This window comes from Molossus molossus, unplaced genomic scaffold (assembly GCF_014108415.1).
Source record: "Molossus molossus isolate mMolMol1 unplaced genomic scaffold, mMolMol1.p scaffold_m16_p_2, whole genome shotgun sequence".
NCBI lineage: Eukaryota > Metazoa > Chordata > Mammalia > Chiroptera > Molossidae > Molossus > Molossus molossus.
This window is the reverse complement of record NW_023425355.1, coordinates 34,190,798-34,202,798: the sequence shown is the minus strand read 5'-3', so window position 1 is coordinate 34,202,798 and position 12,001 is coordinate 34,190,798. Positions and strand designations below refer to the sequence as shown.

The 12,001-nt window shown below is 37.1% G+C and overlaps 1 non-coding gene across 1 annotated transcript; it reads left to right on the top strand.

Annotated features, from left to right (window-relative positions):
- The first annotated feature begins 11,615 nt into the window (after positions 1 to 11,615).
- On the top strand, positions 11,616 to 11,718 carry LOC118636787. Its single transcript, XR_004960768.1, has one exon. It is a non-coding gene; the product is annotated as a U6 spliceosomal RNA (small nuclear RNA).
- Positions 11,719 to 12,001: the final 283 nt, after the last annotated feature.

The following is a 12,001-nucleotide window of genomic DNA, read 5'->3' as shown; positions in this document are numbered from 1 at the left end:
TTTCCAGCAAACACAAGCCCAAGCCTGGATGGCTTCACAGGGGAGTTTTACCGAACATTCAAAGAAGAACTAATACCCATTCTCCTCAAACTATTTCAAAAAATTCAAGAAGAAGGAAGACTTCCAAACTCGTTTTATGAAGCCAGCATAATTCTAATTCCAAAACCAGAAAAAGACACAACAAAGAAAGAAAACTACAGGCCAATATCCCTGATGAACATAGACGCCAAAATCCTGGACAAAATACTAGCAAATCGAATCCAGCAATACACCAGAAAATTATCCACCATGACCAAGTGGGATTCATCCCAGGGATGCAAGGCTGGTACAATATTCGCAAATCCATAAATGTGATACACCACATAAATAAAATGAAGAATAAAAACCACATGATCATATCAATAGATGCTGAATAAGCCTTGGACAAAATCCAGCATCCATTTCTGATAAAAATGCTCAGCAGTGTGGGAATAGAGGGATAATATGTAGACGTAATAAAGGCCATATATGAAAGACCTACAGCCAACATCATACTCAATTGGAAAAACTAAAAGCATTTCCCTTAAGAACAGGAACAAGGCAAGGATGCCCACTTTCGCCACTCCTATTTAACATAGTTCTGGAAGTCTTAGCCACAGCAATCAGACAGGAAGAAAAAATAAAAGGGATCCAAATTGGAAAGGAGGAAGTGAAATTGTCATTATTTGCAGATGACATGATACTATACGTAGAAAACCCCAAAGACTCCACCAAAAGTTTACTAGACTTAATAAATGAATTTGGCAAAGTAGCAGGATACAAAATTAACGTCAAGAAATCGACGGCATTCTTATACACCAATGATGAACTCACAGAAAGAGAAAGTAAGCAAACAATCCCATTTACCATTGTGGCAAAAAAATTAAGATACCTAGGAATAAACTTAACCAAAGAAATAAAGGACCTATTCGCAGAAAACTACAGGTCTTTGAAAAAAGAAATAGAGCAAGATATAAAAAAGTGGAAGCACATACCCTGTTCATGGATTGGGAGAATTAACATCATTAAAATGTCCATATTACCCAAAGCAATACATAGATTCAACGCAATCCCCATCCAAATACCAATGGCATACTTCACAGAATTAGACCAATTACTTCAAAAGTTCATATGGAACCAAAAAAGGCCTCGAATAGCCACAGCAATCTTGAAAAAGAAGAACAAAGTTGGAGGGATCACAATACCAGATTTCAGGTTATACTACAAAGCCACTATAATCAAAACAGCCTGATACTGGCACAAGAACAGGTATATAGACATGTGGAACAGAATAGAGAACCCAGAAATGGACCCTAGGCAATATGCTCAATTAATATTTGACAAAAGTGGCAAGAGCATACAGTGGAGTAAGGACAGCCTCTTTAATAGGTGGTGCTGGGAAAATTGGACAGCTACTTGGAGAAAAATGAAACTAGACCATCAACTTACACCCTTCACGAGAATAAACTCAAAATGGATAAAAGACTTAAATGTATCTCATGAATCCATAAAAATCCTGGAAGAGACTGTAGGCAACAAAATTTCAGACATCATACGCAGCAGAATTTTTACTCACACATCACCTAATGCAATAGAAACAAAGGAGAAAATGAACACATAGGACTACATCAAACTCAAAAGCTTCTGCACAGCAAAAGAAACAATCATCAAAATGGAAAGACTACCCACTATATGGGAGAGCATAATTGCCAATGATATATCAGATAAGGGGTTAATTTCCAATACATATAGAGAGTGCTCATACAACTCAACAAAAGGAAGACAAATAATCCAATTAAAAAATGTGCAGAGGAACTAAATAGACACCTCGCCAAACAGGACACACAAATGGCTAAGAAACATATGAAGAAATGCTCAATATCACTAATCATCAGAGAGATGCAAATTAAAACAACAATGAGGTATCACCTCACACCTGTCAGAATGGCTGTCATCAACAAATCATTAAACAACTAATGTTGGCAAGGGTTTGGAGAAAAGGGGACTTTAGTACACTGTTGGTGGGAATGCAGACTGGTGCAGTCACTATGGAAAACAATATGGTGTTACCTCAAAAAATTAAAAATTGAACTCCCATTTGACCCAGTGATCCCACTTCTAGGAATATACCCTAAGAAGCCTAAAACACCAATCAGAAAGAATATATATACCCCCATGTTTGTAGCAGCACTATTTACAATAGCTAAGATCAGGAAACAGCCCAAGTGTCCATCAGCAGACGAATGGATAAAAAAGCTGTGGTCCATATACACAGTGGAGTACTGCGCAGCTGTAAGAAAGAAAGACCTCTTATCCTTTGAGACTACATGGAGGGACCTGGAAAGTATCATCCTAAGTGAAACAAGCCAAACAGAGAAAGACAAGTTTCATATGATCTCACTTATTTGTGGAATATAATGAACATTACAGTCTGAGAAAGGGGGTACTCCCAGAGACGCAGAAGTGGTATACAGACTGACAATCCCCTAAATAGGGGGTTGGTGGGGAAGAGATAAACCACTGAACTTATATGCATATATGCATAAACAGTGGACATGGACAACAAACTGGGGAATTGTCAGGGAGGGAGGTGGAGGGGGGAATCAGTGGGGGGAAAAGGAGAAACATCTGTAACAAAAATTAATTAATAAAGAAAAAAATAAATAAAATAAAAAGGAAAAACACTCTTTGGGAGAACATATTTAACAATGATACATCAAATTAGGGGTTAATTTCCAAAATATATAGAGCACTCACAATATCTAGTATTGTGATCTCTCCCACTTTATTCTTCTTTTGCAAGATCACTGTGGCTATTACGGTTTTTTTAATCTGTTAACAAACAAACAAACAAACAAACAAAAAACAAAAGCCATTTACCACTGCAACAATAAAAAACAAAACAAGACCAAAAAAACTAGGAGTAAACTTAACCAAAAAAATGCTCAACATCACTAATTATCAGAGAGATGCAAATTAAAACAACTATGATATATGACCTCACACCTCCCAAAATGGTAGCTATCAAAAAATTCTCAAGCAAGTAATGTCGGTGAGGATGTGGAGAAATGAGTACTCTAGGCACTTTAGAAAACAATTTGTTGCTTCCTCAAAAAAAAAAATAGAACTGCCACTCCTCGGAATATATACTAAGAAACCTGATACACAAATCAGAAATAATATTTTCACCCCAATGTTAATAGCAGCGCTATTTAAAATAGCTAAGATCTGTAAAAAGCCCAAGTGCCCATTAGTAGATGAGTGGATAAAAAAAGCTGTGGTAGATATACACAATGGAATACTATGCAGCTGTAAGAGAGATCTCTTACCCTTTGAGAAGACATGGAGGTGCCTAGAGCATATTATGCTACGTGAAATAAGCCAGTCAGAGAAAGACAGGTATCATGTGATCTCACTTATTTGCAGAACATAATGAACAGAATAAGCTGTCAACAAAAAGAGATCCAGAGTCATGGAAGTAGGGGAAAGACTAACAAACCTCAGAGGAATGGGGGTTGAGAGGGGTGGGAAATAATAAACCAAAGAACTTATATGCCTGTATGCACAACCAATTAACAGGAACACTAGGTTGGGAACGGCAAGAGGGTGGTGGGGGCAGGAAGGACGAGGTCAGTGGGAAAAAGGAGGTGGGGACATCTATAATATGTTCAACAATAAATAAATGAATAAAATGAATTTGGCAAAGCAGCAGGATACAAAATTATTATACAGAAAATAATGGCATTGTTATACAGCAATAATGAACATTCAGAAAGGGAAACTAAAGAAACAAACAAACAAAAAAAACAAAAGCCATTTACCACTGCAACAATAAAAAACAAAACAAGACCAAAAAAACTAGGAGTAAACTTAACCAAAGAGGTAAAAGACATGCAGGACATTGAAACATTAAATAGAGGAAGATATGAAAATGTGGAGACATTAACTTATTCATAGATTGGAAGCATCAACATTATTAAAATGTCCATACTACCCAAAGCAATCTACAGATTGAATGCAATCCCTATTAAAATACCAATGGCATATTTCACAAATATAGAAAAATACTCTAAAAATTTATATGGAACCAAAAAAGCCAGATTAAAAAAACCGTAATAGCCACAGTGATCTTGCAAAAGAAGAATAAAGTGGGAGAGATCACAATACTAGATACTAGATATCAAATTATACTACGAAGCCATTTTAATCAAAACAGCCTGGTACTGGCACAAGAAGAGGCATATAGATCCGTGAAACAGAACAGAGAATACAGAAATCAACCCAAGACAGTATGCACAATTAATGTTCAACAAAAGAGGCAAGAGCATGCAATGGAGAAAAGACAGTCTCTTCAATAAATGATGTTGGGAAAATTGGACAGCTACATGCAAAAAAAAAAAAAAAGAAACTACACCACCAACTTACACCATGCACAAGAATAAACTGAAAATAGACAAAAGACTTAAATGTAACCGGTGAAACCATAAAAATCCTAGAAAAAAATGTAGGCAGAATAATAGATATCATGGGTAGCAGAATTTTCACTAATACATCACCTATGGCAAGAGAAAAAATAAAAATAAATAAATGGGACTATGTCAAACTAAAAACTTCTGCATAGAGAGATTCCAAAATGGCCGCAGAGTGAATGGAAGCTACACAGACCATCTCCCAGGACCAAACTGGAATTAACACAAAAATAAGGACAAATCTTCAGGAAAAAGCAACAGAAAAGCATCTTGGAGGACCATATAACCAGGGATTCGGACTCACTACTGGTAGGTGTTGTAACCCAGGAGAATCAACCTCACTTGGACACAAAGTAATTTTGAATCCTAGGAGCTTTATTACCTGTGCAGGGACTGCAGCCAACCTTCGCAGAGGAGAACGGCAGCACTCCATAGAAGACTTTCAGCCCTTTTATAATCAGGGTTAAACAAGCACTAATTAGCTAGGTTGTGACAGAGAGTTAGCCAGGTGCACTATATATATTCTTAACAGTTACAGTTTTAGGGGGTAAAAGAAAGCTTCAGTTTCTCCTTATTTACAGCTGAAGGATGTTACTTTTCGAATTCCCAGTGGAAGTCAAACCCTGGTTAATTTCTCACGGGGCTAAAGCCGCCTATAACAGTAGGACTGCGGAGGTGCGAGAGGGTGATGGAAGCCCTGGGTTGGCAGCAGCCTTAGCTGCGAGCAGCGACCTCAGGTTAAACTCCCAAGTGGCTTCACAGAGCAGAGCCTGGACAGATGCTAAAATAGCCACAGCCATTCACCTTGGGCTCCAATAGAAGGAGGGAAGCCTGGACTGAAACTGTGTGGGGACACTCAGGATTGAGAGGGTGCTCAGAGCTTTTGCTGAGTTGCTGCCACATAGGACTGTGGTCATCTTACTCCTTCCCAGGGCTATGGGGAGAGGCAGTAGCCCCTCCCTCAAAGATTCATCCACACCTGGTGTCCATTGAAATGCAAATTGAGGCCCATTAACAAGCAGCATCAACCCCACCCTCCCCAAATCCTCTTATGCTGAACACCTGAGGGAGTTTTTCACTTAACTGAAAAGCCAAGGCTCTTCAAGTAATCACTACTGATAGCCTCCAGGCAAAAAGCTAGAGGATAACTGTACCAGTCCTGGGCAAGCAACTCTAACCAGTAAAGTGAGACTTGACAGTGGTGTTTAACGTGGGTCCTCGCTGGCTCATTCAAACCCAGGAGAGGGAGCCACAAACAGCAGAACAACAACACCCACAGGGAAAATTTGGCAGACTCCAAAGCCCACTGTGATAGCCAAAATGGAGAAACACAAAAACAAAAGCCAAATGAAAGAACAAGAAACTTCTACTGAAATGAGATAAATGAGGTGCAGTTAAGCAAGTTAACAGGACTAGAATTCAGAGCCATGATCTTGAGGAAGCTCAACAGCATGTGCAAGGACATAAGCACCATGAGTAAAGACATAGAAATGTTGAAAATCAACCAGTTGGAAATTAAAAACCAGCAAGAAGAATAAAGAATGACATATCAGAAATAAAGAACACATTGGAAGGTCTAAACAGTAGAGTAGAGGAAGCAGAGGACTGGATCGGTGAATTAGAAGACAGAGTAGAAAAAATCAACCAATCAGAAAACCAAAAGGAAAAAAAAAATTAAAAAACAGGACGACAGTTTAAGAGAACTGTGGGACAACTGGAAACATAATAATATTCGCATCATAGGAGTCCCGGAAGAATAAAAAAATGAGCAAGGGTTAGAGAAGATATTTGAAAAAGTAGGGACAAAAAACTTCCCTAATTTGGTGAAGAAAAAAGGCATTAAAGTTCAAGAAGCACAGATAGCCCCAAGTAAGAAGAATGCAAACATGCCCACACCATGACACATAGTAATCAAAGTGTCAAAAATTGAAGACAAAGAGAAAATCCAAAAAACATCAAGAGATAAGCAACAGCTACATACATAGGAACCACCATAAGGCTATCAACTGACTTCACAACAAAAACACTACAAGCCAGAAGGGAACAGCTACATACATAGGAACCACCATAAGGCTATCAACTGACTTCACAACAAAAACACTACAAGCCAGAAGGGAATGGCATGAGGTAATCAAGGTCATGAAAAGTGAGGATCTGAATCCAAGACTACTATAACCAGCAAGGCTATCATTCAAAATAGAAGGTCAAATAAAGTGCTTCCCAGAAAAAAAAAAGAAGGCTAAGGGAATAAATTAACACCAAACCAGCACTGCAACAAATGTTAAAAGGACTGCTGTAATTAGCAGGAGAAATGGGAAGAAAAATAGAACCACACTAAACAAAAATGGCAATAAATAAATACATGTCAATAATCACCTTAAATGTAAATGCATTGAATGCTCCCATAAAAAGACACAGAGTAGCTGATTGGATAAGAAAGCATGACTCATCTATTTACAGTTTACAAGAGACCCACATCACAACAAAAGACTCACATAAGTTGAAAGTAAAACAATGAAAAAAAATCTTCCAAGCAAACAAAAAGGAAAAAAAAGCCGGAGTAGCAATACTCATATCTGATAAAATAGATTTCAAAATTAAGGCCATAGCTAGAGACAAAGAAGGCCACTGCATAATATTCAAAGGATCTACCTAACAGGAAGATATAACCGTGATAAACATATATGCACCCAATATAGAAACACCAAAATATGTTAAAGAACTTCTGGAAGACTTCAAAGAAGAAATCCATAGCAATATAATCATTGCAGGAAACTTCAACACCCCGCTGACATCACTGGATAGATCCTCTAGAAAAAAAATTAGCAAGGAAATAAAGACTCTAAATGAAGCACTAGACCAAATGGATTTAATAGATATCTACAGAGAATTAAACCCCAAAACTACAGAATACACCTTCTTCTCAAGTGCACATGAGACATTTTCAAAGATAGATCACACTTTAGGACACAAACTAAGCCTCTACAAGTTCAACAAGATTGAAATAATATTAAGCATCTTCTCAGATCACTATGGCATGAAACTAGAAATCAATTGCAACAAGAACATGCAAAGACATTTGAACACATGGAAGCTAAATAGCATGTTATTACACAATGAATGGGTCACTGAAAAGATCAAGGAAGAAATTAAAACTTCCTGGAAACCAATGAAAAGGAACACAAAACAGCACAAAATCTATGGGATGCAGCAAAAGCAGTTCTGAGAGGGAAGTTCACAGCACTTCAGGCCTACCTCAAGAAACAAGAAAAAATCTCTAATAGATTATCTAACCTCACAACTTAAAGAACTAGAAAGCAAACAAAAAGAAACCCCAGAGCAAGCAGAAGGAAGGAAATAGTAAAGATCAGAGCAAAAATAAATATAATAGAGTCCAAAAAAAAATTCAAAAAATCAATGAAACAAAGAGCTGGTTCTTCCAAAAAATAAACAAGATTGATGGACCCTTAGCTGGACTCACCAAGAAACAAACACAGAGAACCAAAATACGCAAAATTAGAAATGAAAGAGGAGAAATAACAACTGGCACCATAGAAATACAAAAGATAGTTAACAACTACTATGAACAATTATATGGCAATAAATTAAAGAATCTAAGCAAAATGGACAAATTTCCAGAAACACATAGTCTCCCTAAACTGGATCAGGAAGAGATAGAAAATTTGAACAGACAAATACCAACTAAGAAAGTTTAAGATGTAATCAAGACTGTCCCAGCAAACAAAATCCAGGCTCGAAGGACTTCACGGGGTACTTTTAACAAATATTAAAAAAAAACAAAAACAAACAAACAAACAAACAAAAAAACACTAACACCCATTCTCCTCAAACTATTTCAAAAAATTCAAGAAGAAGGAACGCTTCCAAACTCGTTTTATGAGGCCATCATAATTTTAATCCCCAAACCAGAAAAAGACATTACAAAGAAAGAAAACTACAGGCCAATATCCCTGATGAACATAAACACCAAATCCTGAACAAAATACTAGCAAATCAGATCCAGCAATACATCAAAAAAATTATTCACCATAACCAAGTGGAATTCATCTCAGGGATGCAAGGCTGGTACAATATTTGCAAATCAAAAAATGTGATGCACCGCATTAAAAAAATAAAGAATAAAAACCACACGGTCATATCAATAGATGCCAAAAATCCTTTGACAAAATCCAGCATCCATTTCTGATAAAAATGCTCAGCAATGTGGGAATAGAGGGATCATATCTAGACATAATAAAAGCCATATATGAAAGACCTACAGCCACCATCATACTCAATGTTCAAAAATTAAAAGCATTTCTCTTAAGAACAGGACCAAGACAATGATGCCCACTTTCACCACTCTTATTTAACATAGTCTTAGCCACAGCAATCAGACAGGAAGAAAAAATAAAAGGGTTCCAAATTGAAAAAGAGGAAGTGAAACTGTCATTATTCGCAGATGACAAGATACTATACGTAGAAGACCCCCAAAGACTCCATCAAAAGTTTGCTAGACTTAATAAATTAATTTGGCAATGAAGCAGGATACAAAATTAACGTCAAAAAATCAACAGCATCCCTATACACCAATGATGAACTCACAGAAAGAGAAACTAAGAAAACAATCCAATTTACCATTGCCGCAAAAAAAAATTAAGATACCTAGAAATAAAATTTAACCAAAGAAACAAAGGAACTATTCACAGAAAACAACAAGTCATTGAAAAAAGAAATAGAGGAAGATATAAAAACGTGGAAGCACCTACACTGTTCATGGATTGGAAGAATTAACATTAAAATGTCCATACTACCCAAAGCAATCTATAGATTCAATGCCATTTCCATCAAAATACCAATGACATACTTCACAGAACTAGAACAAATACTTCAAAAGTTCATATTGAACCAAAAAAGACCTTCAATAACCACAGCAATCTTGAAAAAAAAGAACAAAGTTGGAGGGACAACATTACCAGATTTCAGGTTATACTACAAAGCCACTGTAATCAAAACAGCCTGGTACTGGCACAAGAACAGACACATAGACCAGTGGAATAAAACAGAGAACCCAAAAATGGACCCAAGGCAATATGCTCAATTAATATTGAGCATATTGGTGGAAAGAGCATACAATGGAGTAACGACAGCCTCTTTAATAAGTAGTGCAGGGAAAATTGGACTGCTACATGCAAAAAAATGAAACCAGACCATCAACTTACACCCTACACAAGAATAAACTCAAAATGGATAAAAGACTTAAATGTGACTCATGAATCCATAAAAATCCTAGAAGAAACTGTAGGCAACAAAATTTCAGACATCATATGCAGCAGAATTTTCACTGATACCTCCCCTAAGGCAACAGAAACAAAGCAGAAAATGAACACATGGGACTACATCTAACTCAAAAGCTTCTGCACAGCGAAAGATACAATCATCAAAATGGAAAGGCTACCCATTGTATGCTAGAGCATAATTTTCAATGATATATCAGTTAAGGGGTTAATTTCCAATATATATAAAGTGCTCATACAACTCCACAAAAAGAAGACAAAGAATCCAATTAAAAAATGGGCAGAGGAACTAAATAGACACCTCTCCAAACAGGACATACAAATGGCTAAGAAACATATGAAGAAATGCTCAACATCACTAATCATCAGAGAGATGCAAATTAAAACAACAATGAGGTATCACCTCACACCTGTCAGAATGGCCGCCATCAACAAGTCATCAAACAACAAGTGCTGACGAGGGTGTGGAGTAAAGGGGACTCTAGTACACTGCTGGTGGAAATGCAGACTGGTGCAGCCACTATGGAAAACTATGTGGTGTTACCTCAAAAAATTAAAAATTGAACTCCCATTTGACCCAGTGATCCCACTTCTAGGAATATACCCTAAGAAGCCTGAAACACCAATCAGAAAGAATATATGTACCCCCATGTTTGTAGCAGCACTATTCACAATAGCTAAGATCTGGAAACAGCCTAAGTATCCATCAGTAGACGAATGGATAAAAAAGTGTTGGTACATATACACAATGGAGTACTATGCAGCTGTAAGAAGGAAAGATCTCTTATCCTTTGAGAAGACATGAAGGGACCTGGAAAGTAGTATCCTAAACATAACAAGCCAAACAGAGAAAGACAATTATCATATGATCTCACTTATTTGTGGAATATAATGAACATAACAGTCTGAGGAATGGGATAGTCCCCGAGATGTGGAAGTGGGGTACATACTGACAATCCCCAGAAGAGGGGTTGGTGGGGGAGAGATAAACCACAGAACTTATATGCATGTATATAAGAACAGTGGACATGGACAACAAAGGTGGGGACAGGGCAGGGAGTGTGGGGGAGGGGGATCATTGGGGGAGGGAAGGAGAAACATCTGTAACAAAAATAAATAAAAATAAATAAATAAATAAAAATAAAAAGCACAAGTGCCAAGTAAAATAAAATTAAATCTATATCCAAACCTATTAATCAAACAGCAGAACACCAAAAACAAAGAGAAAAATCTTTAAAAGTACCAGAGAGAAAAGACAGATTACCTTTGAATAAATAATAATGAGATAGCAGACTTTTAAGTTAATGCTGGAGACCTGGATATCACATCCAGGAAGAACAGAACAGAGGGGAGTTCACAGAACCTGCTCCCATGTAGACCAAGGACACTGGGTAAAGGAAACAAGGGGAGAGTAACCAAAGTTGAGTACTTTACAATTTTATTTATGACTGTGTCATTGACTATGGCACATAGTTTAAGAATTTGGTTTGTTGCCTGGCTAGTGTAGCTCAGTGGATTGAGCATCCTCCCATGGACTCAGAGGTCCCAGTTTGATTCCTGGTCAGGGCACATGCCCAGGTTGTGGACTTGATCCCTAGTAGGAGGCATGCAGGAGGCAGCCAATCAATGTATTTCTTTTAGATTGATGTTTCTATCTCTCTCTCCCTTCTTTTCTCTCTAAAATTTCAATAAAAACATACTTTAAAATATTACAAAAACATAGGCCAGAAAACAGGTAAATGATATTATCAAATGTCTGAGGGAAAATATTTGTCAATCTGTTTTTCTGAATTTAGCTAAATTATCATTCAAGAGTGAAGGTAATAAATGCTTGCTTTGGCAGCACATATACTAAAATTGGAATGATACAAAAAAAGATTAGCATGACCCTGAGCAAGGATGATATGCAAATTTGTGAAGCATTTCATATTTTATGCAGTGTCCTGTCATCCTCATACCCTTGGCTGATTAACACACACACACACACACACACACACACACACACACAGAATGAGGGTGATATAGACATTTCCAGAAATGTACTGAAAGAATGAAGAAGTCACAAACCCTTGCTGAAAGAAATACTAAAGGACATACTTCAACAAGGAAACACTCATATGGAAAAAAGAATGGAGAGCAAAGATGTTAGTAAATATGTGGGTAGATGTAAATAAGCATTGGTTGTAAGAAAAAAACAATAATAAGCATGAGGAATGA